The sequence below is a fragment of the Oxyura jamaicensis genome, chromosome 18 (genome assembly GCF_011077185.1).
Source record: "Oxyura jamaicensis isolate SHBP4307 breed ruddy duck chromosome 18, BPBGC_Ojam_1.0, whole genome shotgun sequence".
NCBI classification, from domain to species: Eukaryota; Metazoa; Chordata; class Aves; order Anseriformes; family Anatidae; genus Oxyura; species Oxyura jamaicensis.
In genome coordinates, this window is record NC_048910.1 from 8,973,617 (window position 1) to 8,979,616 (window position 6,000).

Consider the following 6,000-nt stretch of genomic DNA (forward strand, 5'->3'; position numbering starts at 1 on the left):
AGAGCAGCCTTCCCAGCCTCGACCAGAGGATACGCTCTGAAACGCGGCACAACCACGGGCAGACAGGTTCAACACAACCCAACAGCTACACGCCGAGAGAGAGCGTGCTAAACCTAGACAAGAGCTTTCACTGTCTGCTTTAGTATCACATGGTGGGCACTGCTTCCTAACCAAACTGCCACCGTACAAGTGTCAGCACGACTATCTCCCTTCCTCTTGGAGAAGCCTTAGTCTTTGGGCTACGTTGGAGGAAATAAAAATGCTTGTTTTATAAACCCAGTCTTAATCCTGACTTCCAGTGACACAGAATTATTTCTGCAGCTATTTATTTTCAGATCATAACTTCGTTACAGCTCACAACAGGTTAGTTACATGTTTCAGTCCACTCTGATCTGCTTTGAAATCTCCAGTGTCAAAAGTGTCAAAGGTTACAGCAGCTTGGTTTGTACGTGTATTTTGTTTTGTTTTTATATATATATAACTGAAGTTAATTTAAACAGAACACATGAAATCCAGAGTAAGTTCTGGAGTCTTAGAGCTCTCTTCTGCATAGGCTACTAAAACCCAATAAAGTGATTTTTAGGACTCAGACAGATCCTTTTGAAGAGTATCCTAATTCCTGAATATGCATTTCCATACTCTTTTTAAGAGATCTTCTTTTAAATCTGACTGTCCCATCTTCTCACAGCTTAAGGGTAAGGAACCCTGCATTGACATGATAAGCAGTCCACGACACCCAATGCTTCCACCAGTACCGAGGGACATCCCTTGGTTATTTCCTGTCACCCAACACCAGTGGGGTCAGAGAGCATAACAGTTTATAAACCACAGAGACACTAGGTAATGAATATTAAAGCCTGGTTCATACAACGATTCATTTGTGCTACCCTCTTGGCCTTTATGGGAAAACACCACTGCTTACTATGTTTTATTGATCTTCTGTTATCCCTTGTCCATCAGTCCTCTTGTCTTCTACAATACTAACTTAACCACTCTGCTATGTATTGATTTGGTCTTTGCACAGCAGAGTAACATACTTTGCTGTTTGGAGAGGACAGAGTTAAAATAGATAGGAGAGAAAGTCAATAAACAGGGAGCTAGGAACTTCAGCGAGCAGGAAGGCAAGATGACAGACCAGAGAATATGCCCTTTTCCACTACGATATTCTCAACTCTTTCCAAACATTAACAATAGTCTTAATCAGAGACAATCGTTCTGTGTACCTGCAGAATAAAGACAACTGTAAATAGTCTGACACTTCAGAACCTCTCTTCTTGTGAAGGGCAAAGCAGGAAGAAAAAACACCTGCAAAACTTACCCTGAAAACTTACCCTGCAGATGTTTCAGCCACTCTAACCCACTGTTGCTAAAACTTGCTCCTCTGCTCCTTTACCAGGACTTCCAATGGGCTCGGGAGTGGCTTTGGCTAACAGGAAGTTTTGAGGCAACTCCTGTCAGATGCCTTAATTGAGCAATTTCAACTTAAGACACTCTTTTTATTTCCCAGAGATACTGGTCATCAAGGACTCCCACTAAAGAAACTGCAATGCATCTGTTAATCATGTCTGAAAAGGGATACCTCCATTGTCCTGGAGATCCAAAATAGTTCACTACTGTAACAGCCTTGCTCCACAGCAGGGAGCTACAGAGAAGGCAGAGGGCACAGAACAGCAACACAGGCAAACAGTATGTTACAGACCTGGTCTGATTGGAAGTCTCGTTCTACACTGGGCATACTGCTACTATGCTTGCCAAAGAGGGGCGTTTTGCTCTGTAAGCATACTCAAAACTCAAACTAAGTACACGGCAGCCTCTAATATAAAATTACTCCAATAAAGGACTTGTGCGAAAGAGCCTAAATATCACCTTAAAAGACTTTACATTTCATTTGCCAATTAAGTAGATACTTTGGGATGTACACCGTGCACAACTTGGCCCAAATCCAGGCAATTCCATTCACCTCCAGATCTTCCAAAGAAAAAGACACAGAAGTGTTAACTCCTCAGATGCTTAAATCTCAGTCCTCACAACACTCCCAGGGAACAGGCACACAGAGGCTACAGCCATTTGGTGCACAGTCTTCATGTTTTGCTGCCTCAGGCTGCAATGGGATCCTGACCAATAATTATTAACTTTCTGCCTTCAAGTTTTGGGATTTGACTTGCTAACAGAAGCTTTAAAAAAAAACACATTAAACTGTCCAAGAACAGACAATTCACCACTCTGATATGAACACTGGGTTATATATTTTTATGACTCTGTAATTGGGATTCTGTCTCACACATCAAGAAAAGAAGTTGAATTCAACTGCTTGTTTTAGAAAGAAAAACCCTTTACTTTGTGGATCTGCACCACAATCCTCTACAATAATGGAGTAGTACATTTTTTTTTAAATAAATCAAAAACATCTTTTCACTTACCATAATGATATGCATCAGAGCACTGAAGGAATAAACACAGAACGGAGAACGCTAACTGATAATCCTAAAGCTCCCACTATTCACTATGGTACCTCTGAAAGCCATAAATGTTGCTCTTTCACTAGAGAGAGGTTTCTGAGAAACAGACAGGACTGTACATTGCAGTTCTGCCTTTGCTCCCTAAATGTTAATGACTCCTTTTCCCTCAAGCCATGATTGTGGATCAGAAAAATTAGCTGGATTCAGAAAAATTGTTCCCAGATTGCACCCATCTTCTGTTTGCTGTTTCCATTCCAGCCCACAAAGAAAAAGATTTTGCACATACAAGCCCACAGAGAAGCCGTGCTCAAAACAGGGCCAACTTCAACCCTTGTATCAAGGAGAGGACACCAGGAACAGGGTTAATTGCACACAGCATTGCAAGGCTGGTTCTGACCTTCAGAGTTCTTGGACCACCAGTATGAGAGAAAGTACATAAAAACTCCGACAAATTCATAGGGAGGCTTTTCTTTGAACAGGTCTTTCACTGTATTGCCGGCACAAAGCCAACACTGCCTTACTTAACTCCCTCATTTGCCCCTTAAGTGCTGCATTCTTCCTCAGTCCTGACACACAGTATTATTCTCTCTATTTTTCACAATGCCACCATCTTCCTCCCTGAAATCACAACATACCCTTTCTAGCGTCTACTTTGCATTATCTAGAGTAAGAAAAGTCATAGTTCATCCCCTTCATTGGGCACACATGACATCCTCACGCATTTCCAGAGCTGATTTCTATTCTGAATATATTATGCCTTTTCTAATACCAAGTATGCACTCATGAAGGCTCACAGTATTAACTCTTATTGCTATTTCTCTAACCTCTCAGCCTACATTACGCTCCTCTTTCCCAACACACATTGTCATCTAATTGATTCATTTAGGGCAGTAAGGACTTCTAGAACACGATGCCTTTATTCAAGGATAAATGTTTCAAAGCACACTGAATTAACACTACTATTCACTGTGAACATCTGATATCAACATTTCTAGCTCGCCAATAGAAAAGATAAATCCGGAGATTTAAGTGACTTTTCCATGTGTGTAAGACCAGAATTTACTCAACCTCTCTTTCATTCTTTTGAAACTTAAAATTTACTCAAATAAACAAGTGTTATCCTTCAACTGCTGGGCAGGTATTGCCAGCTCCACCAGCTACACTGCACCACAAGTTACCTAGCTCATGGGCTGTAACAGGCTCGAGCTTGGTCCTCAACACTGCACAAAAAACAGGACTGGGGAACAACAGCACAGGAAATGTGTCTTTATATACATACACGTTCACTGCCATGCTCATGCCCGCTCATCTGTCCATCTTGCACAACGTAAGGTTGGTGGCCTCTCAGGCATGCCACAAGAGATTTCTTTACTCTGATTTCATCTAAAGGATCAGGTTCAGTTAGCACAGAAAGGTGAGGTTAGGGCAGCACAATCCCCAGATCTATCAGCTAACATGGTGTTCAAATACACACCTTCACTCTTCTAGCTACGTGACTTTAAGTTTATCCCTGTTACTTTCTCTTTTTACTAGTTAAGTTTCACTATCTCCCATTGTTTTATTTACACTTCTACCACGAAAAAGAGACTATTGGCATTATATATTCTGCCTAGGTTTCCAGCTTCACATTCTTTAGTTTGTAACATAGTTGTCTTAGAATCTACTTACTTACAAAGAACTAAGCTTTTGTTATTAGTACTTGAAACTACTAAATTATGTTATTAAACAAAGTAAAAGAAGTAAGCAATTCAGAAAAGTACTTCATTGGGCTGTGTCCTCTTTCAAGTTCTCACTTTGGATTTCATGAATAGATTTTCTTTTCTGAAATAAAGGTAACACAGGTCATTTAAATAAGTTCTTTGCGAAGTTTAGAAGGGATGTACTCAGCTTAGTGATACAATGCACAGGCGATACCGTACAGCAGCCTAGCAGAGTTCAGTAAAAGACGTCTTTGAGCACAGGATTATCTTCTTGGTCTTTTGCTCAGAAGAGAAAGCACTTTACTCAACCCTACTTGGAAACACTACCACACACATCAGCACCTACTTGGAATATTAAAAATGTGCCACCCACAACAGAGCAGCTTGTTGGATCAGCTTTGAAGTCAATCAGAACGGTAACCTCTCATACATTATAAAAGAACACGAGTCTTTAAAAGTCAATTCTAACATCAAAAACGTCAGTTTACTTTTTTTGCTCAACTTAAACTGCTTTTACCTCTAATTTAGCACATTTTCAATTCAGAGGAAATTAAAAGCAGGTACTCAATCACACTGCCTGAATTTTATTCAGAGATTAGGAAAATAGAGTTATTTTAAAATTCCAAATACAGCTACATTTTCCTGTAAAAAATATGCCCCTGAGACTGTGAGCCTGCCTTGTTTTTCCTGAGTTAAGCAGGCAAGAACCTCTTGAAAAAGGAGTTGTGCGAAGACAGAGGAGTATGACAAAGCATCTTAACAGAAGACAGTCTTAGAGCAGTGAAATCTTACAGTAATTTACCTTGCAGTTTCAACGTGAAAGTTACGAAAGTTTAAATTAGATCAAGTTGTGTACTAAAACCCCCTAAATGATGGGCTATTGCAGGAGTTCCTTAAGACATCTGCTGACAGATACACATCACCAAGAAGTTGAGCACAGACATCTAGAAGGAACTTCAGCACATGCCGAAATGACACTGTAAACAGTTAGGCACCGAGCTGCAATGGAGAGGTAAAATACAGCGAAACACACAATTAAAAGAGAATCAGAAACTGAAAAGCTGAGACAAGAAAAAGGAAACAAATTTGCATGACAGAAAACCTCTCTTCTCTTGATACCAAGAGCAAATTAAAAATCCTCCCCTCGCCTTCCATCAAGAATAAACATCGCAGTTTCCTCTGCTGCTTGTTTTTCAGCTATCCCTTCCACTCCAGCAGCGCCCATGCCAAGCTGCACATCCCACCGCGGCCAAATTTTTTATCTCGGTTACACTGATGTAAGCGGGAAGTAACTCCATCCCGCCGAACCTTGCCCAACGGTAAAAAATAAACGCCTCAAGCCCCGGGCGGCGCGGCCAGACCCGACCCAGGCACCACTCACCCAGAGCGGCCCCAGCGGCTGCCAGAGCCCCGGGGCTCCCCAGGCCGGCTCCTCGAGAGGAGCCCAGTGGGTCGGTCCCCTCAGGGTCGGTCCCTTCAGGGTCGGTCCCCTCACGGCCGGTCCCCTCACGGCCGGTCCCCTCACCGCCACCGCCTCCGCCTCCGCCGTGCCCTAGGCCCTGCCCTACCCACCTCCCTTCGCTGCCGGCTGCCCCGTCCTCCCGCCGTGCCCACAGCCCCGCGGACACCGCGGGAGAGGCGGTGGCAGCTTTTCCAGCCCCGCCGGCCGCGGCGCGGTGCGGAGCGGAGCCCGGCGGCGGGCCGAGGCGGCGCGGCGGGGCCCGCCCTGCGCCTCCAGCTTACCTTACCCGCGGCTCATGGCACTGCCCGGCGCGGCCCCGGCGGCCCCCGGCCCGCGCCGGGCGGCGGCGAGGGGAGGAGAGGCGGCGGGGCTGCCCGGC

The 6,000-nt window shown here is 44.0% G+C and overlaps 1 protein-coding gene across 2 annotated transcripts in view; it reads right to left on the reverse strand.

The window, feature by feature from the left end:
• TEX2 (testis expressed 2) overlaps positions 1 to 6,000 on the reverse strand; it is a 48,601-nt gene extending 42,601 nt beyond the window's left edge. The window contains exon 1 of one of the 2 annotated variants that reach the window (XM_035342054.1): positions 5,908 to 6,000. The gene's annotated coding sequence lies outside the window, so the exon portion shown is untranslated. Of the gene's footprint in view, positions 1 to 5,902 lie in introns of both variants that reach the window. The other variant, XM_035342052.1, reaches the window with a different exon arrangement.